The 27,917-nt window shown below is 37.3% G+C and overlaps 2 long non-coding RNA genes across 2 annotated transcripts in view; both read left to right on the forward strand.

The window, feature by feature from the left end:
* Positions 1 to 6,690, forward strand: part of LOC148115053 (uncharacterized) — a 29,065-nt gene extending 22,375 nt beyond the window's left edge. Inside the window, exon 2 of the long non-coding RNA XR_015731876.1 lies at positions 6,543 to 6,690. This is a non-coding gene — a long non-coding RNA (uncharacterized LOC148115053). The remainder of the gene's footprint in view (positions 1 to 6,542) is intronic.
* Positions 6,691 to 10,046: 3,356 nt separating this feature from the next.
* Positions 10,047 to 18,946, forward strand: LOC117679101 (uncharacterized). The gene is made up of 2 exons (XR_004595277.3): positions 10,047 to 10,176; positions 18,390 to 18,946. It is a non-coding gene; the product is annotated as an uncharacterized LOC117679101 (long non-coding RNA).
* Positions 18,947 to 27,917: the final 8,971 nt, after the last annotated feature.

Genomic DNA, 27,917 nt, shown 5'->3' on the forward strand with positions numbered 1-27,917 from the left:
ATTATGCAAATCCTTCCTCTTTTTTTATATGTGGTAGTATAATTTAGCTTATTCTTTGGAAGCAGAACTACATGAAGATGGAACTTAAAATTCAGGCTGGGAATAGAAATTATTCTTCCCAGGAAAATTATGTTAAATGAATATAATTTATTGATTTAATTGATTCATCTATGCCCTGATTTTCCACAAATTACAACAGTAACAGATTTGGAACAATGTCCAGGAAGAAAACATAGTTATTTCAGAATTCTGCTTTCACTTTTTGTAGTTACAGACAGCAGAGAAATGAAAACTTTTTCTGCAGACCTTAAAGCAGAGAAATACGTTGTTCAGAAAAGCAAAATTAGCTGTGAACAATAAACATGGTTATCTGGCTAGTGATATATTTATGAAAAGGTTGTAAAAAATACTATTTAAAAAAAAAATTAAACTATCCTCTTAAATAGTTTACAAATTGCAAAGTCAACAAATAGAATGCCCAGATTCTGTCAATTCTGTCATTTTTCATCTGAGAGGATGGACAAAGCTAAGAGGAAATAAAATAATTTCTATGTCTTGAAGTGATTTGATGACATCGGCAGTTAGAATGAAACCCCTGAATTGCATTCTGCCAGCTGACACTTTGATGGCTACATAATAATATTGGCAGTATAGCCTTTTGTTGCACCATGTAGAGATAGAGAAACGATCTGTGTTTTTGCATTTACTCTGAAATGTTCCAATTTGGATGGAATAATAGGACTTAATGTGCAGTTGTTATCCTACCCAGAAATCTCAGTGAAATCAGTTAAAACCAATCAGTGTGTAGGCAAAAGGCGATTTGATTTCTCTTAGTACCACTAGGGTGGCTGAACCTACGCTTCTGCCAGAAATTATAGCACTTTGTATCTTATTATGATATTAGGATCAGAACAAGTGTTCTGAAACTGACATATTTTATTGCTGAATATGTTCTATTTGAAATGAATCTCCAAAAATCTTTATATTACACAATCTTTATGTTTATTTTGGCCATACTCAGGTAGCAATTTAATACCTTTCATATATTTGACAAGCATTTCTAAATCAAGAATTTAAGTTTTAAAATCTTATTACTATAAAATATAGAATATAAATCACTTTTGCCATAGATTCTGCTAGGGAAGAATTGGTTCTTTTAAATTTTTTTTCCAGTAAATCCATGACTGAATGAAAGGCAGAAGGAATATGGTTTGATTAGGATTTGTCCTTCTTTGGGGAGAAAGGGGAGAAATCCAACTTTTCAAAGAAAGAAAATAATATTTTCTTTCATTTCCCTGGAAAAATGCTGTTCATGCTCATGTATATGTGAGACTCTTGGTAGAGGCTGCTCCTCCTCTGTGGCATTTCCAGGAATAAACTTGCGATCATATAGCATTATTTAATCACATCATCCATCTATGAAACTTTGCAAAGAAGCAGCATACTGAATAGGGAACAACATTATTCTCTTGTGATTGTAAGTGTGCAGTTTATTTTGGCTTTAGTTAGAAAGAATCACCCTTATACACTTTCAGAAATAAATGCAACCCTTTTTTTTTTTAACATACCAGGGATTTAATATCCATATATTTTAGAAAGAAGTTTGACCACAAAGTTTGCCGTTATAAAAATCACATTCTTATTTACAGACCATGAACATTACTGGAATATGATCATTGTTGATTTGAGGGTATTTTGGTTATTATAATTTCTGAAGCAAATTATGTATGCAAGTTCAGTAGTTCCATGGAAAGGCATAACCATTTTCAAAGATTACTGTTTGTTCCCATCTATTTTATAAGGGTAGTGCTAGTCAGCATTCAGTTAGTTCCCAATAGTATTTTAATCTCTGCTGAACAATTTGACACAGAATAGAGCTAATTAAATATGAAACAGTTCTGGCCATTTTTCAGGCTGATTGTTCAGTGTTGAAGGTCACACTTGAATTTGTTTTGCCATTGTCATGGTAAGATCCCAATCTTCCATTCTACAATCAAGCAACTGCACAACCAAATAGCACAAATAAAGCTCAATTCTTATGGTTTTCATATTAAACACACTTGGAACAATGTGAAAGAAGCTCAAGCAAGTTGTAGCCTTAACAATCTAAAGAAACGATTGCAAAATAATAATGTAACAGGTATTAAGATATATAAATTAAAATTTAAATGCAAGCTAATTTCTATTACTTAAACAACAGTACTGGGACAATAAAAACTCAAATGCTAAGGTTATTATCATTGTAACAGAGGTTTCTTAGATGATTAAGTCCACCTTCCTACAATTCAGGAATTCAAATTAAAGCAACTTCAGCAGATTTTCCTTGAAAAAATTATTGACAACCGCCCAGTTAAAACCATATTTAAACTCCTTGAAGAAATAGATATATTGTATTTTATATTGGCTAATACATGATAACATATGTACAACAAACAGGTTATGCATGCCAACCCTAACCAACGATGTTCCCAATTTTCCATGTTTTGCACTTTACTCATGTCAGTATGAGAAGGAATAGAAACGGAGCCTTATTTAATTTTGTTCTCCAAAATGTGTAAAATAAGTATGAATAAAACCCATCTATGACTTCAGCTCATAAATGGACGAGTCAAGAACTTGTAAAAAAGCAAGTGTTGCAATTACCGTTTACCTATGGACAAATATCTATGCTATTCATACTTCCATATGAATCTACTGATAAATATTTATGATTTATTATGGGGACAAATACCCCTTCAAAAATTAGTAAACACCAACTCTCAGCATCTCTTATCATAGTCCTTGCTGTCTGGGATGAAATTTTATTTAAAATAAGCAAAACCATATCATAACTATGCAAAGCATAAGTTGTATTTAAATCTTCCCCCTCAAAACATTTAATTGATATGATTTTTTTCCCCTTGAAGTTTTTGCTTATATGTCTTGGTGGAAAAAACCTGGAAAAATATATTAGTGTTTTAAAAAGGGATTAATATAAGGCAAATGACACTGGAGAATTCTAAAAAAGCCACTAGTCTAATATTAAAATTATATTCAACCTCTCAGTTCATTATGTCAGTATTTAAATTAAGGATGGGACATATATTATAAAGCTCTTTATAAAATCCACAATGACAATATTCCTTGGCATATATTGACTCAAATATATGATAAACAGTGTCTATTAATTTTGGATTAATTTGAATCAAATGGATCACCTTCAGCCTGCAACTGTTTAATTTAGCATTTATAGACCCATACAGAAAGTATCTCCTACGATAGCACTAGCAATAGTAATATGCACTTAGACTTATATACCGCTTCACAGTGCTTTACGGCCCTCTCTAAGTGGTTTACAGAGTCAGCATATTGCCCCCAACCATCTGGGTCCTCATTTTACCCATCTCGGAAGGATGGAAGGCTGAGTCAACCTTGAGCCTGGTGAGATTCGATTTGCCAAACTGCTGGCAGCCGGTGATTAGCAGAAGTAACCTGCGAAACCACACTCTAATCACTGTGCCACCACGGCTCTTATATCACCATATATAACTTGTAAAAATCCAGATGATCACTCGATGGTAGCCAAAAGATTAAGAAAATGCTATATATTTTTCAGCATTGCCTAGCCATTTGGCATTTATTTAGGTTTTCCTCCTCTTTATATCTAACAATGGAGAGTGAAGTGTAAGAATAATATCTTTTAGAAACAGCTGAATCCAGTGCTTCTTCCCCAAAGAGTCAAGCTATATTTTTATATTTCTCTTTCCATGTTGAGTTACAGAGATATTGTTGTGCTCCATTAAAACAATGGCCTTTTTAAGGCTTGATGATCAGCTAGGATGAAGAAGCTTTTGTTCTGCCACTTTGAGGTTCACTGAGCAGGTGCTTGTCTTCCTGGCAGAATTTTATGGTAGTGGATGAAGAATTTGAGGAAAGGGAAAAAAAGAAAAGAAAAGAAAAGAAAAGAAAAGAGAAAAGAAAAGAGAAAAACATGTGTGGCTAGTTGATCTAAGGAAGGTCAACGTATTTTTCTCTTTTTAAAATACACATTGTGAAAAATCTATTGTATTGAGATTTATAATGCACAACAATCTCCTAGTTTGGGAGAACTAGGAAATGATTGTGAAGACTAGGGTAACTTTTGTTTTGAGCTATTAAATAATCCACAGATAGCAAAGTTCATACAACAAGACTAGATTGCACAAAATATGTGGATTTGACATCAATGTACATTCTTATAATACTCCAATGCACTAATTTAATGCATGTTTTTGAAACAGTTTGTGTATTCCAAAGAAGGGTCAAAGAGTCTGGTCATGCCTTAAAAGGCTAACATATTTATGAAGACATAACAATCATTGCCTACCTCTATATCTCTCCCTTTTCTCATACTTGAAAATTCCTGGGCAATTCTTTGTCAGCGTCATGCTTAATTCTGTAAATAAAGTTAAAGACTAACAATATTCAAGAAAAGAGAGAGTTGTCTTGGGAAAAAATTCCCAGGATAAATACAGTGTATGGTAAAAGAGAAGGTTTCTCTAACATCTAATTTAACTTATCTTCCTTAACCCAGGGTTGCATAAGGATCATGGAAAATAAGTAGCTTGTCAGGAGTAGCGCTCCAAACAATAGGCTAAACTAGAAAAAAGGAATATGGACAAAAGCAAAGATGACTTTGATCCCTTATATTTAAATTTATAAAAAATAAATCTGTACGGTTTTTCAGCATGTACTTAATAATTCGGATAAATTTATTATTAATCAAAAATTAACGTACCACAGGATGGACTCCATAGGCTACATCCAAAGTTTTATAAACAATCATCTCTGCCTTAAAAGCGAAACATGCCCTCTGTGGATGATTTCTAATCATGGCAACTTTTAGACTTATGGACCATGCTGGCTGGGGAATTCTTGGAGTCCCCAAGTCTTAAAGTTGCCAAGGTTGGACACCTCTGCTGTAATTATCATATGATCAAGACTTTCTTATTTTTCCTCAGCCATTGTTACACAATCTATTCTAGTCTGTCATTTAAAAGAAAAATTGGTGGACTTCAATCTCTTGGGGAAAAAATGTTAACCAACCCAACCCAACCCAACCCATTTTAAGAAACCAATCTCAGAAACCTATAGACTGCCCATTCCTGTCAAGTTGATATCTATTTATTGTACAGACTTCACTTGGGAATCTATCAGTTTCACTTTCTATAGTATAGCAATAGTTATGAACAGGTTTTGTTGGTTAGTTGGTTGAAGCTTTTTTGCATTTTCTCTAATGGCTAATGTATTTTCCAACTCGGGTACAGTCTCTAGTATTTTTAATTCCAAAGTGTAAAACAAAAAAACCCAAAAATCTAAGAAGCCTGTTGAAAAGGCTTCTTAAGATGGTTTTTTAAAAATGAGTTATTATAATACTCATCTGTTTTAACATCTTTTTTTTTAAGTGCACTTTGTCTGGTGTCCTTAATTATATACAGCTGTCTACCATTAATATTGTCAGATGGAGAGTGGAAACAAGGGAAGGATATGCAGTCAGCAATGAAGGCCTGTTTGAAGAAAGTTCACTGCCATTTCTCCAGCCATACCCTTCCCCCCACATCAACATATTGATTTTGTTTTCATTATGCTTAGAATAATCCAAACATTTGTCAGCTGCATCCTTAAGCATGTTGTAACCAAAGAGTTGTTTTCCAAATAAAGTGGGGAAATCCTTCCATTGCCCGATGATGAGTTTCTGTTCAGTCTGAAAATAAATATTAATCTACAGACTTCTTGTCTTGAGAAATTCCAGTTTCTATCAGGTAGCAATGGAGGGGATGATAATTCTGGTGATGAATTATGCATTAATTGTTTTCTTCTGTATGGGAAGGAGGGAGGGAGATTGACTTTATGACTGCCTCTCTCTAAAAGGGTTACGAGGCCTCCTTTTTTATTGTATGCACCATTCTTTCAAATCAATATTTATGCATTTTCTCTAATGCTAATGCACACTGATCCATTTGTTAAAATAAACAATAAAATCTGACCTATTTACAGTGCTCAGTGCTTGCAATTCAATGGCACTCTATCAGATCAGATCACAAGAAATTGTCCAGAAGAATAGTGTAGATCGAAATGGGGTGAAATTATTTTTATCAGTATGTTTTTAAACTGCAGCCTTTTAATCTTGAAGGGTTGAATTTTGGTGGGTGTTTAAATCACATGGACCTATAATTGTGTAGGCTGGATATCAACATCTTCTTAGTACTTGAGTATGTTAGCAGAAATGACGGCTATTGATGTAGAACTGACTGTGGCAACAGAGATAAAGATATGATATTGAGGGAGAAGGAGCTGTTGAACAGATCCCAGAAATTTTAACTAAAAAGGATACACTAAGTTATAGATTATATTGAAGAGAACACAACAAGATTTCCTCCTCCTCCTCCTCCTCCTCCTCCTCCTCCTCCTCCTCCTCCTCCTCCTCCTCCTCCTCCTCCTCCTTCATTATTCAACCACCTCTTTGGTTGTTCCTGATCTGAAAAATACATTCTGTGAGACATAAACTTTCTGTCTTCCTTTAGGATTTCATTTGAGCTTGGAAAACTAAGGAGATTGCAGATCCTTTGAGAGCTGATGGGCTGAAAAATGTACCCAAATAATTTAAGCACCTTTTTAAGAACTATACCCTGCATCCATACAATTTAACTGGATTTTTCTTCTGTGAGAAGGTAATTCGATTTCCATCAAATTGAATGAGAATAGTTTTTTTTAAAGGCAGAAAATTAGCATGATAATTAGTCTAAATGTTTATACATGTTAAGCTTCTTAGGTGTTTGCTGTTGTAAAAATCAGAAAAAGTCAAAACAGATATGCATCACGGTGTCTAAAAGAGAATAACCACATCCTAAACTATTTAGTACCTGAAGTTTAATAAGGTTAATCAATGTGCTGTTATGTTCAGATCCAACATTAGTGGAAGTCAAAACTTTTATAAGTAAAAAAAAATATAAGTAAATATTCTTGCTTTCTGGTCACAAGGATGAAAAGATGGCTCTAAAAGGCTAGTAACCACTTTAAATTGCATTGGGCACTTGGGCACTTGGATAACTGACATGTTATCATCAATTGGTAAAAATTCAAATATAGATATTTTTCTAAATCAAATATGCATGTTTGACATCATATTTGGTGACCTGTTTCCTTCTCTTTGTACTATATAAATTGATCCTACATTTGTTGCAATATATCAAATCATTAATCCTCCCTCCCTCCCTCCCTCCCTCCCTCCCTCCCTTCCTTCCTCTTGTTGAAATTAAAAGTACATATCAAATTCAAATACATACTTATGCATATAATATGGGTTACAACACTGCAGTGATGGTGATGACGCAGAACAAAGCAACTTTTGAAAACCTAAGACAAGCATTGTGGAAAAGGGACTATCCATATATCCCATTTCTGGAAACTAATCAACAAATAAAATGCAACAGCATTCTCAAAACAAAAGCAAAACGAAGAGGCTTGGAAAAAACAGAGCTAAATAAAAAGGTTTGGAAATTATTTTATAAACATCAATCTCCTCAAATGTTGATTACTATTAATTAAAGACTCGGAAAGTCATTTTTCTTTTTTTAAACTTGATTGCATTTCAGGATTATTCTGAAAAGGTTTTCTGAATTCCACAGCTACTTTAGCTGGGAATTCTGAAGACTGCAATATTCAAAATCTGGGAAATATGATTTTTTGCAAAGCAGCTCTCTACACACTTTAAAATGTGCTCTCAGTTTTCACTGCTGACGCATAAGCTTCATAGCACTGCTGTTATTGCTTTAACAGATGATTTTAATTTTTTGTGTCTGAAGTTAAAAGCAAAGAATTTTGCACCTTGGTAAGGGCGCCATTACTTTTAATACTGATATCATTAGTTATGGAACTAATAATTAACCATGGGCATATGGCTGTGCCCACTTCACCGCAGGCCCTCCTGCTGCAGGCAACCCATCAAGGGCATTTATCATCTGCTGGCCCTCTATCAGCATTTTCCCCTGCCATTGGTCCCCCATCCCCTAGTCTCAGACAATTCACAGAAGGACAATTTTTTCCTGGCCAACTGGCTGCATGGGACAAATAACTGCCCACCTGTCATGGCCCTGTCGGAGCCTGAGTCTATGGAGGAGGAGGAGCCAAAGCTGGGGCCAACGGAGGAAGAGGGTGCAGCCTCGTTGGCTCTGGAGGAATGACTGGAGGAGCAGGATGAGCCAGCCCTGGTCCCTTGGGCGTGGGAAGGATTGCCAGCAAGGAAAAATGGATGCAGGATGACCAAGAGAGTGGGGAAGAGAGGGCAGGCAGTGGAGCAGAGGAGCAATGGCACTCTAGCGGTGAGCAAGGACTGCTCCTTCCTGATCCCCAAGCACAGAGAGTGGAGAGTAGGCAGGAGCAGCGTAGGCTGACCCGACTACTCAGGAAGAGAGCACCCCACCACTCTTCAAAAGGCTCACCTGAGGACTGAGACTTAAGGAGGCACCATTGGGAGGGGCATTTGTCGGGAACAAGCGTTGAATCCATGGAGCCTCATGTGCAGTTGCCAACGTCTGGATTTTGCCGTGCTTTGTCTTGTGTGCCTTGCCCGGTTTCCCTGCCTTGCTGGACTTCTTGCCTTGGTTTCTGCCTTGCTAACTTTACTTCCTGGACTACTCGCAGCCAGAGGCTGTCGGAGATGCATGTGAAAGCTTTGCTTGAGAACTTGCAGTAGACGTGGGGATGTTTGGGAGAAAGTTGGAGCCAGAGGTAGTATTCAGCAGGTTCTGACAGGTTCTGGAGAACTGGTAGTGGAAATTTTGAGTAGTTCAGAGAACCGGTAAATACCACCTCTGACTGGCTCCAACCCCATCTATTCTCTGCCTCCCGAGTCCCAGCTGATCAGGAGGAAATGGGGATTTTGCAGTAACCTTCCCCTGCCACGCCCACCAAGCCACGCCCACCAACCATGCCAAACCCACTGAGCCATGCCCACAGAACCGGTAGTAAAAAATTTTGAATCCCACCAGTGGTTGGAGCAATAAAGGGGAGTTAGAATTGTTCTCTGGCTGTGTTGCTTCCGTGCCTAGCCCTGGGTCATCAAACCATCCCAGCAGCCAATCAGCTATCAGGAGAAGCTGAAAGTGCATAGGGGATAAAAGTGAAGGGGCTATGGCTTGCCAGATGAATTTCCTCCATGCCAGGGAGTTGCCCGTGTAGAATGTGGCTGACTTGCTGGGAAAACCAATACAGAATATTGCTGTTTTGTTGGAGAATGTTTTCTCTCACTGCTCTGCCATTCCTTGCCTTGCAAGAGAAGACGGCCCAGTTTTCTCCCCGCCAAAGATTTGACACTAGTGCCTGCCTGGGTGGGTAGTTAAAGGGAAGCACAAGTGTTATTACCACCCCTCCTCTCTCTCTTTCTCTTCAACTTGCGTGCACTCTAATTGGCTTGTTCTCCTACACTTTTCTTCCAGGGGAAAAGAAAGAAGTGCTTATGATTTCTTAAAGGGCGTGCCCAGGTTATATACCTATTTTCATTTGTCATTTTTACAAACAACTCAAAGCAGCAAACATATCAAACACATCTTCCTCTGATTTTCCCCACAGGAATCCTGTGAGGTGGCTTGGGTTGAGAGAGAGCGAACTGGCCCAAATTCTCCCAGCTGGCTTTCATGGTTAAGGCAGGACTCAAACTCATGATCTCCTGCTCTCTAGCCTGGTGCCTTAATCACTAGACCAGACTAGCTATGCAGTATGTACAGTTATTGCCTAATTTTCATCAGTGGTAAGAAAGCCTTAGGCCTTTCCATGATAGATATTATCGAATCAATTTATACCTGTGGAGTTAATACGCAATATTTGGGACTTTGCTTTCTTACAGTTAAAATATCTTACATGTTCATCAATAATCCACTAGTTTCAGAAAGGGATGAAGTGACTTGCAACTTCTCAGAGCAAAGCTGATCTTCTGTATGCCTTTGGAGCAGATAGAAGAACACTGAGATTCATACAAGTTCCATATTATTGCCTCACTGAAGGAAAATTGGATAGAATACTTTAACAGAATGTAAGACAACAAAATCGAGTGGCCCACTTTACACTTAATGGAAAGCATCAATTGCTTTTCAAATCAGAGAAATTGGATATGAATACTTCAGAGGGTATTGTTCCTTCTTTCAAAACATTGATACAAAGGTCAGTATTGATCTAAGGCTAACACAAGCATTGTAGAAAGGCTTACTGTAAGTGAAAGCTTAGCGAAAATAAAAATTCTTCTTTGTGATATCACTAACACTCTACAAAACAGATTCAAAACACATCTAAACCCTTGGAAAGGTGAATGAAAAAAGTAAACTGAAAGTAAAAACTTCTTAAGTATTGAACAAAAAGTTTGAGAGCCAAGGTGATGATGACAACTACAACAATACAAATTCTAATAAGTAGCAATAGTAGTGATACTATTAGATTTAAGAATGACGCAGAAAAATACAATTGTAATAGTTATAACAATCATGGAAAAAGTCTTATTATTGTGGTGACAGTGATGTGTATGCATGGTACTTTTTTGTAAAGGTATTCCAGATTAAACTAAATGAGAAATAAGAGCCAGTTTGGTTTGTAGTCTAGTAGTTAAAGCACCAGGCTAGAAGCCCAGATATTGTGAGTTCCAATCCTGCTTTAAGCATGAAAGCCAGCTGAGTGATTTTGGACCAGTCATTCTTTATTAGCCCATCTCAGAATTGTTGTTGTGGGGAAATTAGGAGGCGGAAGGAATATTAGGTGTGTTTGCCACCTTGAATTATTTATAAAAATAATAAAGATGGGATATAAATTAATAAATAAAAGAAGGGAACGGTGATCTCATCTACTCTCACTTTGTAAACTTAGTGTGTCTGAAATCTGACCAGGATTGTAATATCAGTGAGGGCAGGATGGATTCATAATCCTTATCCATGAAATTTATTTATTTATTTATTTATTTATTTATTTATTTATTTATTTATTTATTTATTTATTTATTTATTTATTTATTTGATTTATTTGATTTATTTGATTTATTTGATTTATTTGATTTATATGCCGCCCTTCTCCGGAGACTCAGGGCGGCTTACAATGCATTAAGCAATAGCCTTCAGCCTTTTGTATATACCTGCTTAGTAGGGCTTTTTGCCCCCCCCCCAAAGCAGTGTTCTATTTTATACAAAGTCAGTTTATTGCCCCCACAAACCAGGTCCTCATTTTACCTACCTTGAAAGGATGGAAGGCTGAGTCAACCTTGAGCCTGGTGAGAATTGAACTCGCAGTAATTGCAGGCAGCTGGCAGCTAAATGCTACTTTTAACAGTAGTTTAGTCTGCTGCGCCACCAGGCTCCTAGTATACCACATTAGATCAGGGATGAGTTCTACTTACCTTTACTACCGGTTCGCAATGGAAGCGCGCATGCGCATGCGCAGATCGTCAATTATGAGGTCTGAGCAGGTGGGCGGAGCTTCCTGCCACTTTTACTATTGGTTCTAAAGAACCAGACAGAACTGGGAGCAACCCACCACTGCATTAGATACTTGCACTCTTGCTTCTGTCACTAATGACTGTTGTCATAGATCATTGTGACATATTGTATATATCCACAATATAATCTTTACAGTATAATGAAATAATTGGAAACATTGGTCATACTTTCCTTACTTTACTTTGTGGTAGGGAAAGAAAGAAATAAAAAGGGAGAAAGGAAGAGTGTGCTTGCTCCAACCAAAATATGAATATATATGAATCCCATATAGTGTAGTTAAACATGTACCTCAATGATACGGTCAGGGCAAGATACATTGCTGTCTAAAACAAAAGACAAACTGGTGCATACACCCCAGGGGTGGCATTCACTGACTTTTCCTACCGGTTTGCAAATGTGAGCGCATGTCCATGCATGCACCCGCCCTTCCGTGCATGTGCTTTGCTGCCACCTGCCCTTCCGCACATGTGCTTTGCTGCTGCCTGTGCCTTCTGCACATGTGCCTGGCCTCAAAAGCGTGCCTAAATAGCATGACTTGGACCAAGGGTGGGTGGGTGGGCCCACCTCCAATTTCCGCTACCAGTTCAGGTGAATCATTCTGAACCGGCTGAATACCACCTCTGATGCACTCTCTATTTGAACTCATTGTTCCTCCAGCTCAATAGGAGGTCTTAAAAATAACCAGACTCCAACCCATTTAGGGTTCCACATGGAAACAAACCAGTAACCAAACCAGTAATACAATTTCCATAAAGAAAGCTGTAACATGACAATAATGAGGTTGAACAGGCATCAAATGGGCAACTAGATTCTGCACCAGTGGAAGTTCCCAGATTGTTTTCAAAAGCAGCTCCAAGTATAGCAAACTACACTAGTCCAATTGATGTGAGCTTAAGATATAGTAGTCAGTACATACTTACTTGGTTGAATTTGGACAAAGACTTTCTTGTCTATGGATTTCACCCACTTTTTAAGTAGGAGCCATGAGTTTAGAAATACTGCCAAATTTGGAGTTTTCTCAGGTCAAAACCTTCACCCACATCTCCACTTTCATTTGGTCAAATTGGAGATGGCATGATATTGTCCTCTCCCAGTAGCTTCATGCACAGTAGATGTTAAAGAAATGTCTTCATATGAAACTCAAATAATGGCAACCTAGATGGATATTCTTAATGAGGATGCTGCTTCTGTAATAACCTTGAGTTTTGATATTGATGAATTCTGAGAAGTGCATTTTTGTACAAAATAGTTCTTAAAACATGTCACTCATGTAAGCTGAGAACAATGAATGGCCTTAAAGATTAAAGGTAGCATCTTAAAGTAACTGGTATGAATAGGCAATCTGGTGTCCTTGAAAAGTTTTGCAGAGAATTATTGCCACTCCTTGTCAACCAGTATGCAGACAAGGGCTGATTATAACCAGGTTCAAAATTCTGAAATATATTAGGTTGCCATCTCTAAAGACACTTAGCCATCTGAATTGTTGCTATTCTCTACAGCAATCTCTTCTGCTGCATAGCAGTCTAAACAGAACGTTACTAAAACATAGATTAATAACAGTCCTTGTACAGGAGAAATAACATCAAGTTCACCCAATTTTAGTGAAAACATTCACTGACTGAGAACTTTCTAGCTCACCTTGAACAGGTAGAGATTAAATCCAGCTTTCCTGGGCAAGGAAACATTTCATTGTTTCATTTTTAAAAAAATTCTCTTTGAGCCCATTACTGGACTCTGACAATGACTTAGCTTTTCCAGGCCTTCATTTAATTAGGAAGCATTCAGAAACAAATGAGACATTGCCTGATTTTTACTGACATTTCCTACTAAATATCCAGATGATCTCTTCCAGTTATTTCACACAGGTGTAAATTATCATGAAGGCCAAGATGTAACCTACAGATATCCACTGCACATATCAAGGTTTAAAAATGAGAGAACTACCATATCATCAGGTACTTGACTTCTAGACACCATGATTGATTTTATGAAATCCTAGTGAGAGATCAAGACAAATTAAGAGGACCACATACTTTGTGATATAGGCAATCTCTCTTGTTGAGCCAATCTTAAATGGAATTGACTGCAATGAGTTTATGGACTGTGCATCAGCCAAGAAACCATGAATATGCAGTGTATCTTGTCCCAAAAAAGAGGTTTGTCACTGCTTTTCTGCATGCATAGTAGTATTTCATGACTTTTTACGAACCACTGAAACCATTTTGTTTGCTAAAGAGAGATCCATCTCTCCCATGAACTTCCTTAGCTAGCCCTTCTCAACCAACAACTGCAAAGCAGTGGTGGTTTGCAATATTTTATCAAGAATCTTGACAGCTCAGCTGATGAGATGGTTAGTTTGTGGGAGGAAATGATACACCAAGAATGAAAATTTAAACCCTAAGATCTCAACAAAATACAAATACTGAAATATTGGCTGCTTAACAGATCTGAGCCATGTCCATCCTATATTCATTATAGAGTACATTAGAAAGGTACTGATTCCTTTCAGTATCTCTAACAATCATGAAATCAGGTGAGATCCTTGTACTACAATCAAGTCATAGACAATTATGACAATTCAGTCTTAGACAAGACTAAAGTGTATTCAACACTAGCATATTGCTAGCAACACTACATAATTCAGGAACAAGTTGTCAAGACAATTCAATTTATCAAGGTAGAGAGAACTGGAAAAATTGTAACAGTTCTTCTTCTTCTTCTTCTTCTTCTTCTTCTTCTTCTTCTTCTTCTTCTTCTTCTTCTTCTTCTTCTTCTTCTTCTTCTTCTTCTTCTTCTTCTTCTTCTTCTTCTTCCTCTCCTCCTCCTCCTCCACTTGCCTTACTCTATATCAGTGGTTCTCAACCTTCCTAATGCTGCGACCCTTTAATACAGTTCCTCATGTTGTGGTGACCCCCAACCATAAAATTATTCCTAAAACCATTGAAAATATGTGTTTTCCGATGGTCTTAGGTGAGCCCTGTGAAAGGGTCATTCAAAGGGGTCCCGACCCACAGGTTGAGAACCACTGCTCTGTGTAGTTTTCTTGGCAAAGTCTTTTGGAAATGGTTGCCATTGCCTCCTTCCTAGGGCTGAGAAAGAGTAACTGGGCCAAATTAATACAATTGGGTCAATCACTGCAGTATCTTCCACCTCCAAGATAGGACTAGAACTCACAATCTCCCATTTTCTAGTCTAATGCCTTAACCACTAAATAAAACAGGCTCCCATTTGATTTTATAGATATAAATTGATATTATAAAAAATACATTTTCTCATCCCCTGAACTATCTGATTATATTTCTGTGGTTAGAAGGCATAATCACCAAAAATATTGGTGCAGTTTTCCACTGTAGCATAATATGGAACAGGAACAGCCATCCAGCTAATCATTACCACCACCGCTACAAATTATTCCTGACAAAGCCAACATGAAACCCACACATTTTGTATCATGACAGAACCTCTACAGTGTCCTTCGCATCTCCTCTCTCAAAAAAATTGAAAAGGGTCCTGGTCTAAGATAGATGGTATGGCAAGCTGAAAACCATAGATCACAAAGCAGAAATGAACTCTGTCTTCCTAATGCCTTTCTGATTAATATTTAGTTGACTTGGTAAAACTCAAGAATGGAATTTGAAAGGTCAGGGGCTAATTCATCATGTCATCTGTCACAAAAAGAAAAATGTTAAACAAATAAATGTTGTGGAGAGACTACTGAGCTTTCCCTGATTGGAAGATTCTATGTGGTCTAAAAGTGTTGACTCTTTCCTTTCCTTTCCTTTCCTTTCCTTTCCTTTCCTTTCCTTTCCTTTCCTTTCCTTTCCTTTCCTTTCCTTTCCTTTCCTCTCCTCCCCTCCCCTCCCCTCCCCTCTCCTCTCCTCTCCTCTCCTCCTTCCCCTTCCCTTCCCCTCTCCCTCCCTCCCTCATTCCCTCCCTCCCTCCCTTCCCTGATAGAGCTCATTGAAGGAATAACTTCATTTTTTTTACACTTCTAAGGGTGGGAGGGAATTCCCACCCCTCACTACAGCTATATATATATATAAATAAATCCATCTTCTGCAGGGATCTGAACAGCACTACCTTCATATTGTTGTGACACTGACCAGTATTTTAAAGTAAGAGAGTGGGGGAACAAGGCACCTTGATGGGGTAGATGAAAGGAATAAAGGAAAACCCGTCCCCAGGAAAAAAAAATACTAATTTTTTAATGGAAAAAGACATAACTTGGTAGGTAAGCATCCTCATAAATTCCAAAAACAAAAAAAGGGGGCAGCTCTTAATGATACACTTAGAGCAAATCATTTGTCTTGAGAGACAAGCAGTCTCTGGTGACCTGTGTGAGAGCCACCAGAGACTAGCAGCCTAGCTACTTTCAGCTAAATGTACTCTCATATTAATATTTTAAAATGCCATAATGCTTCTCTGTAAACCTCGGAGGACAGATACATCAATTTACGAGGTCTTCACTCCAGGAAATAGAAACAGGGATAATCTGCCATTAAAAGAAATAGTTCATTATGCCAGCTTCTTGGGAGCACATAAACTATGTCCCAAACATATTTAAGTTGCTAATCCTCCCTTTAATGGGAACGGTCTGGGGCATTTTTGTCCCTCCTCCTTGTTTATCACTACAAAAGGTTTGTTGCGGTATGAAATTTTAAGCTCATCACAGTGATCAATCAGCTTCAAAGGGAGATGTTACCCTCAGCCAGAAATCATTACTGATCCATCAATTAAACATAAAGTTTCTATTTTCAGAATGACTTGCAGTACAAAGGACTGGCAATGCATCATAGTTGAAGGCAACAATTTTACCGGTGGGGCTTCTGTTATTATAGGCTTCCTCCATTACTTTTCTTTCTTTCTTCCCCCTTAGTCTACATTTATGTTCCTTCTTGTTTCAGTAACATACAGAATATTTTTTTTATTGTATTCTTAGGAAGAAAACAACAAAAGAGAAGAAAACACATTTTCACAGGAAGATGAAAATGGACAGTATCACACTTTATTAGAAGGGGAGAAAGTGGCAGAGAGATTCATTAGCATCCTTTCCTTTGGGTTGGCATGTACTGTTGACTGTTGATGTGCTGATGCTAACTCTGCAAACACTTTTCCTGACATAGGTCAAAGCCCCTGTTGAGCAACCAAATTACAACTATGTAGGATTAGATGCTTTTAAAGCTGGTATATGCATTGTCTTTTTCATACTTGCATACCCATCTGGTGTCTTGGGCCATGAACGTCAACCAAGAAGCCCAGGCCTGCAACAAAGGAGTCCCTCAAATGGCCAAACAGAGAATGGCAGATAGTTACAGTATATAGCTGTGAATCAACTACTGAGTGTATTTCAGCCTTTCATATCCTCAATATCTTCATGGGGATCAAGTTCTTTATGTAGGAGGAGTGAAAGAAACTGGTGGTGGAGTTAAAAAAGGGATCAGGCTAGAATCTCTATGTCCAAACCCCTCCACGTTGGATTCCATTGACCCATAACCAGCTCCAACAGGTGCTAACCATTTGTTGAGAAGATTCCTGTGCATAGGCTTTTTAGCAACAAAGTTCTCTAATTAGACCTTCACATGTGGACCATCCTCACTCAGCTCCTATAAGCTAAAGATATACTAATGATCTAGACAATTTTATGAGTCTTTGAGAATTATATGAATGAGAAGAGCCATGGTGGCACAGTGGTTAGAATGCAGTACTGCAGGCTACTTCTGCTGACTGCCAGCTGCCTGCAATTTGGCAGATTGAATCTTACCAAGGTTGACTCAGCCTTCCATCCTTCCAAGGTGGGTAAAATGAGGACCCAGATTGTTGGGGGCAAGATGTTGACTCAGTAAACCGCTTAGAGAGGGGTGTAAAGCACTGTGAAGTGGTATATAAGTATATAAGTGCTGCTATTGCTATTGCTATTGCTATTTTATGCCAGTGAGATGTACAACCATGATGATAAGCAATTGACTATAGCGATTTCACTGTTACTTGCAGCTCAGCTAGAGAAAGAAGATCCTTTTAGTGCTACTTTCTATTACCCCATTTAAATCTATATGGTGTCTGCCACAGGATATAGGAAAATATAATATTTCATGAGAAAAGGGAAGAAAAAATAGAAGGAAAAAGGAAAGTGAAATGAATTGAAATAAATTGTACTCCTCCTCCTCCTGAAACCAGTTGAGGGGTCACAGTCAATATGGAACTGAAGTGGGCATACCAATTACCTCTTGAAAAAGAAGGGACAAATTAATTTGGCCATTTTGGATTAGCCCTTCTTGGTTTGTTTCCTATTTCATCAAATATGGTCAGGCGTGGGGCTTTGGACAGGAATAATAGTGTATCAGAAGAGCAAAATTGTTACCTTCTCTCAATTTTATTGTTGACTAATCTGAAGGAGAAGGAGAAAGGAGAGGAATTATGGTTTGTTGCACATTCATTCTGATGTTCAGACTGGATTTGGCATTTTTATCCACTATTGAGCCCTTCCAAGGACTTGGGATAAGTAGATGCCCCTGTTTGATGGTGTTAAAAGTATCATTGCAGGAAGTAAGCTTTTCTGCGTAGAGCTGCCTTTTGCAATTGCCTGATGGTGATTTTGCCAGTGCCAATGGTGTTCAATTGGTACTCCAGTTGTTATTATTATATACGCAACAATTTGAAATCACAGCTGCCAGTTCTTTAGCTGGTATTGGTCTTCATACACATATTGGCAGCAGGAACAGCAGCTTCAGTTGTTTTCAGGTTTCAACTTAAGGATATGCCTTAATTACACTAGCTCTGAGATTTCCAGGAAATAGAAAATTTACTCATTACTAATTTCTGCACATTTGCCTGTCATCCTGCAGAATTACTTGCTTCTTTCAATGAACAAATGTGTTATTCTCTCTTTTTTTCAATTAGGAACACTCTGCACTTGGCTGCTAATGGCAAGGTTACAGAAGCTACAGAAGTTCCAATAAATGATTAAAAGAAGAAGAAGAAGAAGAAGAAGGAGAAAGCATTATAGTTTTACAGATGCTTTGGCTTTCCCATCCCTTCCTTTTATCAATATTGAATCACCACATCATTTCTATTTTTAAACTTTCAAGAAATCATGATTGGAATTCTTTCTCTTTAGGCTATCCTGTCATCTCACATTTTACTCATGTTTTTCGGAACAACTGATGCTTCAAGAAGCAGGAAACAAATTACAAGTTTAGAAATAGTCACAGGGCATTGCCCCATTCTTGGTATCATTCTGGTTGACTTTGCAATGATACTGTGGCTATTTAGTGCTAAGAATATGATTTGTGGATTTTTTTTTTTTTTTTGCTGGCAGATGCACATAAATCATTGACTTTCCATCAATCATTTCACACCTGTCTTTAGGTGAAGCTATGTTTGTGCATGAATCACTATATGCATGAATCATATAATGTGTATTACGCTGAAATACAGAGATGCCTGGAAACTAATAATCCATTTCTCTTTCCCTAATTTTGGACACAAAATGCAGATTTGTACTCCATAAAATTATACATAAACTTATATAATATATATAATATATAAAAATTAATCTAGTTTAACTGGATCAATGGATAAGAATATAAACTGACCACATTTTATGAAAATTTATCTATCTATCTATCTATCTATCTATCTATCTATCTATCTATCTATCTATCTATCTATCTATCATCCATCTATCTATCCATCCATCCATCCATCCATCCATCCATCCATCCATCCATCCATCATCTCTCTCTCTCTCTCTCTTTCTCTCTCTCTCATCTATATCTACTATTAAAGTTCTTTTGTATGGTTTAGGTTACTTTTTCCCTTTTGTTTCCTTAATGACTTGGTTCATTCTTAACTAGTTCTCTAAAGGATATTTTCCTGACTGTTGTCCATACTGCTTATGTGCTTGCTTCAATTTTAGGTATGGCAGCTTCAGGCTAGCTTCAGGCTTTCCTCCTTCCCTCTTTCATTTTCCTAGTCAAGCAAGTGATTCCATAAAGATTTTATTGCCTATCTAGGGCAGTGTTTCTCAGCAACATTAAAATGCATGGACTTCAATCCCAGAATTCCCCAATCCATCATGCCAAGGTTAAAAAAAAAAAAGCTGATCTGTAGATTGTAGGGGTCTGATTGAGAAAGTACAATTTTGGCTCAATCCTAGATAAGACCAAGTGGCTGTGAGGTTTAGGTCCTCAGAGGTTTCTGGGTACAATTAATATCTATAAAGGCTTTCATTGCACAAAGTTCTGTGCAATGTCTGATTAGTTCTGTTTGTCCCATTAGTTTTGTTTGTTTCACCTGATCTGACAGGTTCTGGTCCCTTCTATTGATCAATGCCACCTGACTCACAAAGGTACCTTTGCCAAGGTACCAACTCTGTGGAAGAATTTGTTTCCTAGATTCAGATGCCCTCAGTCTTATTGATCTAATATAAGGCTCTTAAAATTGGAGAAGACGTTGTGTTTAATATAGAAACCTTAGAAAGAAGAATATGCTTAGATTTAGTCAGTGGTGAAATTCAAAATTTTTTTACTACCGGTTCTGTGGGTGTGGCTTGGTAGGCATGGTGTGGCTTGGTGGGCATGGCTTGGTGGGCATGGCAGGGGAAGGATACTGCAAAATCTCCATTCCCATCCCACTCTGGGGCCAGCCAGAGGTGGTATTTGCTGGTTCTCTGAACTACTCAAAATTTCTGCTACCGGTTCTCCAGAACCTGTGAGAACCTGCTGAATTTCACCCCTGGATTTAGTGCAAACTGTGCCTCATGAGCCTATTGAGATGTGGCATACTTCTCTCAAATGACTAGGCATCAGATATTAATACCATTATGCAAATTTGAGTAGAAAATTAGCTTTGTTCTGTTCCAAGTATATGAAGTTGTGATGTATTGCAAATGTTCTGTAATGATTTATTTTCTCTCTGTCTTGAGCAGTATTAATATGAAAGGGAAAAATGAACTTATGTTCCCCAGCTTCAGAATATGTATAGGTTTTGTAGTAGTTTGAGAGAACATTGTAGGCACAATTGCCCCTGGTATCAGGGAGATTCATGGTTCTCCTATGGCACACCTCCTTTTATCTTTTTTCACATATTTCTGGTGTTGCAAATACCACCTTTTGAAATGGGGGAGGCAGAAAGCAGATTGTTCCTCCACCCCAGTGGTGGAATTCAAATTTTTTTTACTACTGGTTCTGTGGGTGTGGCTTGGTGGGCGTGGTGTGGCTTGGTGGGCATGGCAGGGGAAGGATACTGCAAAATCTCCATTCCCACCCCACTCTGGGGTGGTGGGATTTGCCAGTTCTCCAAACTACTAAAAATTCCTGCTACCGGTTCTCCAGAACCTGTCAGAATCTGAATTTCACCGCTGCCCCATCCACAGTGAGGTCAAAGCTCCTTGTCAGACCTCAGTAATGGAAAATCAGATTTTGAAAGAACTGTGGTTAAAAACCATGGTGGCACAGTAGTTACAATGCAGCATTGCAGGCTAATTCTGCCATCTGCCAGCAGTTCGATTTTCACTGGCTCAAGAGTAACTCAGCCTTCCATCCTTCTGAGGTCGGTAAAATGAAGACTCAGATTGTTGGGGCAATATGCTGACTCTGAAAACCACTTAGAGAAGGCTGTAAGGCACTGTGCAGTGATATATAAATCTAAGTACTATTGCTACCAGACCAGAAATCAGGAGACTGTGATAGTTATGAAAGCCTTAAGTATGAAAGTTGGCTGGGTGACACTGGGCCAGTGACTATTTCTCAAGCTTCTTGTTGTAAGAAAAATAGGAGGATCCAGAGTATGTTTGTTGATCTTCAAGTATTTATAAAAATAATAAAAGTAGGATTAAAAAAATGAAATAGAAAGAAATGCTTAAGAATGTTCAAAATGCAAATACTGGTCATCTATAAAGAAATATTGTAAAGTAATTTATATTATCTTACCCTATTTCAGATGAATATTAGAGTTGTAAGTACAGTATTATGCTCTCTATGCAATTTGGGAATATGTCTCATTAATCTCTATATCATTTATAAGGAAGACATACAATAGAATGTGTCATTACTAATATACAATGTTTCTTCAAACTAAGGTTTCTAAGTATTGAAATGCTTGGGGGAAAAAAACTTCGAGATTTCTCTTTAAATATTCAGGGAAGATTCCAATAGTAGAATATGATCTTCTTCTTGTGCCATATTCGCCATCGGACGTTGGCGATCATGTAGGCCATCCTATTTTTGTCAACAGCCACATGAAAGAGTGCTGCTGAGTTTTGTCCAAACCAGTCCCTTAGATTTTGAAGCCATGATGTTCTTCTTCTGCCTGGACCTCGTTTGCTTTCAATCTTTCCCTGGAGGATTAAGTGAAGGATGCCATAGTAGAATAGGAAAGAATTCTTTATCAGCCAAGTGTGATTGGACACACAAGGAATTTGTCTCCAATGCATAAGGTCTAAGTATACATACAAAGTGATATGTCGTAGATCATAAACCATAAGATACAATAATAAATCATAAGATTCAAATAATAAGTGATAAATCATAAGATACTAATTGAAGATAGTAGGAAAGATGAGGCGAGAAAGATGAAAAGACGACACGGTTAATAGCAATAGAGTCTACTACATGGGTAAATATCTTTAGGCATAAGACAGTGGGAGTTAGGTGTTTAGCAGTGTGATTGGTACATATATATTTATGTGTGTGTGTGTGTGTGTGTGATTAATCTGGACTGACTTTCAGTCTATGTTCTGCCCCACTTCCAAGTCAAATATTACTTTTTAAATTCTGACATAATCTAAAACATATGTGACTCCATATGTTTCTGGTCTTCAATTTCCAGCAGCTCACAGCCTAAGGGTGGTGAGACTATTAGTGAAGCAACATATGCATGATCTCTTCAAATTCTTCATGAAAGGTGGGAAATCCTGGGAGTGCAGATCAGAGATGTGACAAAACAGTTACCAGCTTGTCAAGCCCACGGATGGACATCTGTTGCTACCTATCTTTTTTTTTTTTATCTGTAAGTGCTACATTATGATCTTTTTTAAAAAATTACATGTATACATTGGGTTTGAAGCTTTAGAAATGAAAATGACAAATCTGGGAAATCAAATAGCATGATAATCTAGTCTTCCAGTTCAAGGAAGAGAATTAAAAGAATGATGATATACACAATGTCAGCTACCTGTCAAAAAATGTTAAACAGAAATCTTTTAAATCGAAGAATACAATGAGCCAGTGGTTTGGACGATAGCCTAACAGTTCAGCAATATCTTATTCAATTGTATTTAGTTATTTCTAATTTAAAGATAATGTTCAGAATCATACAACTACACTCAAATGAATACAATTCCAAGAGATTTTTGTCCAAATTCTACATTGTTTATTCCTGGTATCAAGTAAATCTTTTCCCCAAATACTTTTGAATATTTCATTTTTTTTTCTACAGCTTCTCTCCCCCCTCCCACCTCTCTCCTGCATTACTGTAGGTTTTATTTTATTTCTTTTTTTATTATTATTAATTTTTTATTAGTTACATTTCTTAGTGATTAATAAACATTGTGCTGTCTGGGCATTAAATTTGCTTAATAACACATATTACATTCTTAATCTCCACTCCAACCACTGATAAAATTGATTCCATGTTTGATAATATACTGAATCTTCTTTCTGTTTCATTTTTAATCTCAGCCTGTCCATTTCTGCACACTCTAGTATCTTCTTAATTATTTCTTAATCTCATAGTGTTTCTTTATTTTTCCAGCATTGCACAAATACAACCCTCGCTGCTGTCAAAACATGCAATATTAAATGCATACTTTTCTTATCATGTTTACCTGATATTATACCTAATAAAAATATTTCAGGTTTAAAATCTACATGCTGATTTTATTCAATTTCTATCAGGTTTAATTTATTCAGATTTCTGGGAGAAATAGAAATGTGACAAACAACTGGCTAGGAGCAGTTGTTGAGAAATAGGCAGCCCGAGAAGAGGAGACATCCAGACTGGCCTCAGATTCAAAAGATTTGATGGACATTCAACTTGGATCATGTCATTTTAAGCAGAGGAACTTTCTAGCATCAAAAATTATTTTTGTCTCAGGCTATCCAGCAAAGTTCATGACAGAGCTGAATGTGGGGAATTTGTAGTTCATAGTTCAGCTTCTTTGGCCAGTGTCCTATAGCAGTATAAGGAAATATGCATAAGGGGAACAAATGGTTTTCAAATATTAGACAATAGTGACATGCATTGGACATCACTCAAGAAAGGATCAAGGGGCACAAAGAGAGAGAGAGAAATAAATAGGCTTAATGTCCTTTTTCATCTCTTCACAAGGACAGCCATATATGTAATCAAAGCATTATAATTGCAAACACTTTGTATAATTACAGTCTCCCATTTTGAATTTTAAAAAATGCACAGTGAATAATAAACAAACATGATGAACAGGTACAGACTTACTCAGAGTCACAAAGGTCAGATGGGAATGATTCAGAAACTTGACCCAGGTCTCTTGGGTCTATCAGCTAAATCTTCCTTCAGAACAAGCAAGATTTCTGAGTAAACATCAATGTCACCCTCCAGGCATCTTTCTGTCTTCTGTTCCCCCTTTTCCAAAGAAACAAAGTGAAGGAAGCCAATGAGAAATTAAATGGCCCTTGCAGCTTGTCTTGAAGGTCAGTAAATTCTACCGACATCCACAGTTGAAGGAAGTTCCTAACTGGAAGGCTTTTATAAAATGGAAAGCACCATTTTAAATTTTGTATTGACTGTTCCTTGAATAAAAGAAACAAAGGTCTATACATTTCTCAAAAGTATTTTTTTAAAAATCAGAGTTAAGAGCACAATGTAAGACCTTCAACTCACAATTTATTTATCTCTACATCTATAAGATCATCCTTATATCAAATCAAGCATGCTTTGAAAAGGTCAAAGGGACATTCTCTCTCTCTCTCTCTCTCTCTCTCTCTCTCTCTCTCTCTCTCTCTCTCTCTCTCTCTCTCTCTCTCCCCCTCCCTCCCTCCCTCCCTCCCTCCCTCCCTCTTTGGAGACAGAGAGTTATTTGAAAACAAAATCTATCCAGTTTTCTGAGCCTAGATTCATACTGGTTATAGTTGCAAATTATACAGTTTAGTTCCAGCTATATCTTATAACTCCACATTTGTATGCTTACACTTTCTTGCCTACTCTTTTCTTAGATTACCAATACACGTCCAAAATTATATTTCTATGTTTCAAGGTATTTTTCATTGCAGCTCGCTCTCATTTACCATAACAACAAAGATCCGAACAGTCAAAACAGTATTTCAAAACAGTATTTCAATGGTCATGTACAGCTGTGAAATCTGGACTACAGAAAAAAAGCATAAGAGAAAGAGAAGGTTTCAAACTATGTAGACAGTTACTAAGAATACCACAGGCTCAATATACCCTAAACTGCTGTCATGTGGTGATGATTAGCAAGTGGAAACTCATAATTTGGGTATGTTTTGTGAACAGATGATTGACTAGAAAGGTTGACAAGGTTTTGAGAGAAGAAGATAAATAGTTGGATGGAATGTTCGTGGAATGTTCTTGAAAGATCTATGAATTATAGCTGGAAACATGTCAGTGTTATCAATGTCATCATGCAGTTATCAAGACAGTATATTATCCCCATTTGTTTTCCTTCAAAAGTAGGAAACTACTCATTAGGTCCTGGTGGCAAAAGGTTTCATATCTCATATAGCAAAAGCAATAGCACTTAAACTTATATACCGTTTTTACAGCCCTCTCTAAGCAGTTTACAGAGTCAGCCTATTGCCCCCAACAATCTACCTACTGGGGAAGGATGGAAGGCTGAGTCAACCTTGAGCCTGGTGAGATTTGAGCTGCTGAACTGCAGCTAGCAGTCAGCTGAAGTAGCCTGCGGTACTCCACTCTAACCACTTTATAACCATATATAAACCTTCATCTGAGTAATAGGGTTGCTTTTATGTTTCCTTCAGTAACAGAACACTTAGCTAAAGGAATATTAAAACAGAATTTGTTTCTGATCATTGCAAGGTCGCCATCCTCATAAGGAACTGACCAAGGTACTGATCTCTCTCAATGGCTGCTCTGTTTCTGCTCTGTTGATAATTCTTGTTGGACTTCAAGAAATGCCTGATGCCTTGAGACCAGAAGAATTAATACTTGTCCTAAGTAACAATTCACAGGACAGTGAAATCACAAATAAGTTACTGGCTAACATTGGAGCAACATCAAAAAACAGCATTTAGTTTTTAAGCAATCTTGTTTAGAATATGCCATGGGTGCTATCTTTTTATAGTTACCATGTTGCTTCTGATACGTGGTACTTTGATTTCTTATTTGTTTATTTTCTGAAGTAGAGTGGTGATTCATTCCAAGATCGGATTAAAACTGATTTCAGTTCCATGTCTTGGTATATTTATAATTAATTATAATCTTTATAATTAATGAATACTGTTTGGAAAACTCAAAAATCCATCCTATCATTACCTATCTTTAAAATAAATATATAACTATTTTTGTTTGTTTGTTTTTCCCAAATGATCACTCTTGAGTTACTCACAAGGTGCCATCGTATATTTGAATCAATCTTTTGAATCCTGTTGAAATCCAGAATATGGAGGGAAGATGGGTCCAGATTATCATGAAAGCAAAAGCTGGAGCACTTTCACTTATACAATTGGTCAGTTATACAATGACCAATTAATACAGAGAAATATTTGATTGATGCAGCTCTGTGCTATTACAATAAACTAAGATATGCCCGATATAAGAAATGCCTGAACAGTTTTAGGGCGTGTCAAATTTTTCAACTTTCAATTTCCAAATATTGGGGTGCTCAAATATTGTGACATTCCTTGGGGATTGTAAAGATACCTTATTTTTCAGAGTATAAGATGCTCTGGAGTATAAGATGCACCTTATTTTGGGGGGACAAAAATAAGAAAAAAAAATTCTGCTTGAGTGGCTCTCTGTTTGAGAAGCTGTGTTTGCAGCCTCCAGAAGCTCCAAAAACTCCATTTGCAAAGGAGCTTCTCTTTGCAAAGGCAGCCTCTCAAACGGACCTTTTGGAGGCTGTTTGAGAGACTGCATTTTCAGCCTCCAAAAGGGCGTGGGCTGGCTGGTGAGTGGGGCTACATTCGGTATAAAACACACCCAAATTTTCACCCTCTTTTGGGGGGGTGGGAAGTGCATCTTATACTCTGAAAAAATACGGTATTTTGCTGACTTTAACGTAATTTAGATGTGCTTGGTAAGCAACTACATAAATATCATAACTTTTTAACATTTTGCTTGTTTCATAAACTTAGCTGCTCATTTCAGCCTCCAAAATCTTATTAATCTAGGCTGCAATTCTGCCTACCCTAACTTCATTCTTCTTTATTCATCTGTTAGGAACCACTCAGGTATTCTTAGCATTTCCTCCTTGGTTGTCACTTCCATTTTTCTTTCCTGGCACTCTATTCATTGAAACCTCTTTCCTTCCTTTCCTTTTCCCAAGTATGTTCCTGAACTGGAGCTGTATGTACAGGAATTGATGGGTAGTGAATCAGTGAGTTGGTACTCAGCAGGGGAGTATCAAAGACCAGATTATTCAGAGGCTCTTACAAAGTTGAATCTTGATCAGTCCAGCTGGAGATGTTATGGTTGTGACATTAATGTGTAAAGGCAGAAAGTGTGTGTGGGGGAGGTGAAAATATAAGGATGTTCAAGTACTTTGACTTTCTACTAGAATAAAATTAATATATTTTTCTTAGAGTATAAATATAAACAGAATAAGAAGAGACATGGAAAATTATTACTAGATTATTGATTTGTAGGCAGTTATATTGGTATTATTTGATCTCAGTATAACACCTTTATTATTAGTACAGTGGTTTAGTGCACCCTGTCATTAACACAGCTGCCTGCAATTTCTGCTGGTTCGAATCTCTCCAAGGCTCAAGGTTGACTCAGCCTTCCATCCTTTCTAAGGTAGGTGAAATGAGGACCCAATTTGTGGAGGCAATAAGCTGACTTTGTATAAAATATACAAAAGAATGAAGGCTATTGCTTAACACATTGTAAGCTGCCCTGAGTCTCCGGAGAAGGGCGACATATAAATCAAATTAAAAAAAAAATATTTATAACCTTTCCGTACACAGGATTCTTAGGAAAGCCTTTACTTTTGATTTTCTATAGATACCTACTTTTTTTTGTTATTATCGTTAAACCTTGTGCCTGAAAGGTGCTAAGTAGAAATCATAGAATAAGGAAAAAAAATATACATCTATTTTTATAAGCTGCCTATAAACCACTATGTTTTTTTTAAGCATTGATGTTTTGAACTAAGTGCATTTTCATAATATCTTGGCAGCAGTTTTTGGATTTCATTTCCATTTTTAATATAACAGGAAGGGGAAATTTTTAAATATAGTATGG

Source organism: Pantherophis guttatus, chromosome 2 (assembly GCF_059756535.1).
Source record: "Pantherophis guttatus breed Tessera chromosome 2, ASM5975653v1, whole genome shotgun sequence".
Lineage (NCBI taxonomy): Eukaryota > Metazoa > Chordata > Lepidosauria > Squamata > Colubridae > Pantherophis > Pantherophis guttatus.